General features: G+C 37.7%; 1 pseudogene; it reads left to right on the forward strand.

Annotated features, from left to right (window-relative positions):
* The first annotated feature begins 409 nt into the window (after nucleotides 1-409).
* Nucleotides 410-1,098, forward strand: LOC127079394 (transcription factor TCP10-like; annotated as a pseudogene).
* The last annotated feature ends 322 nt before the right edge of the window (nucleotides 1,099-1,420 follow it).

Raw genomic sequence — 1,420 nt, forward strand, 5'->3', positions numbered from 1 at the left:
CCCTCAATTACCAAATGTAACTGAGTGGAACACGATTAACAATGGTAGACCCTGTTAGTACTGGCTAGTGTTTATTTCCACCTCACACCAATCTAAACAGAATTCAAGTAACTCTTTATTATTCTCATTCTTTGCAATGCTCTGCTCGAGATAAGTACAGAACATGAACAGTGGATTCCAACTGAGGTTCTGATGCTTCAGTGCAACCTGTAAATGCTATTTCTAATGGGAATGCTTTTTCTCATCATAATCAATCGAAAGTAGCTGCTTCAAGCAAATTCTCTCATTTTTTTCATCAAATCCTAATGGACGATCTACAGTTGGCAAATTTAGGCCGAAGGTTAACATATTGGAAGTATCAAATGATAGAAATGGTAGAAATAATTCAAGTACAAGGAGGATAATAATAATGGTTTACAAAACAATTAAAATGGTTATTGCGGCGGAAAATTCAAAATCTTCTGGTTACAGTTTGCAACAGAACCATAATCATTCAGGTTTCATTCAATCAAGTATTGATAATGATGCTGTTGTGTTTTTCCGACGAGTTGATGAATTTTCAAAGCTACCTTTCTGATGTAATCTCAAGAGCAAACATATCAACACAGGATCTGGGTCTTTCTCTTCATTCATTCCAAGATGATTCAGGTTCCAAGGATCAAACACTTTTCTCTGAATCAAACATGTTGGATTTGATGCTAATTATCATAGGATTGTGAATTGGAACAATGATCATCATGGAACAACAACTGATATGAATATGAATATGAACATGAATAGAACAGGTTTCATGGTTAATAATTCACCCGCGTCGTTTCTAGGCCAAGGTTCGGCCTTCTCTGCCCATTGGGGGACCTTTCAGTCCAGTATTTCGCCCTCGTTTCGTCCTTGGAGTGATATTCCAATGGCGGATTCGTCTGTCGATCATCATAATCAAAAAAACTCATCAGCCTATTCACCACAGTTCGATATTTGGTAGTAGTTTTTTTGTCTGATGCTTTGACAGGTTTCTGTATTCCTGCTAGAATTTAAGAAAAGGATGAGAACCACAGAGTTGGCTCGGAACAACCATCGTCGTCTTCTAATTCTCATCATTAACCAGAAACATGAACTGCATAATGTTGCAATCTTCATTTTCTATCAGGGGCATTGTGTACCAAATATGAAAACATGGGAAGATTATGAAGGACGGAAAAAACTGAACAGTGAGGTGGTCTTCTCTGAGACTCAACCCAACAATGAGGCTATAATGCCCTTCTTGGAGGAGTTGCTTACATCATATGTTGACGAAGTGTTCTCCTACATTTCAGTAGCTTTCTGCAACCAAATTGGAAAACCTGATCAACCCAATGATTCAAATAGTAGAAGCAATTTAGTACACTCTGAAATAAAGGAACAATATACCCGGGTTGGTGGAGTT

This window comes from Lathyrus oleraceus, chromosome 5 (genome assembly GCF_024323335.1).
Source record: "Lathyrus oleraceus cultivar Zhongwan6 chromosome 5, CAAS_Psat_ZW6_1.0, whole genome shotgun sequence".
NCBI classification, from domain to species: Eukaryota; Viridiplantae; Streptophyta; class Magnoliopsida; order Fabales; family Fabaceae; genus Lathyrus; species Lathyrus oleraceus.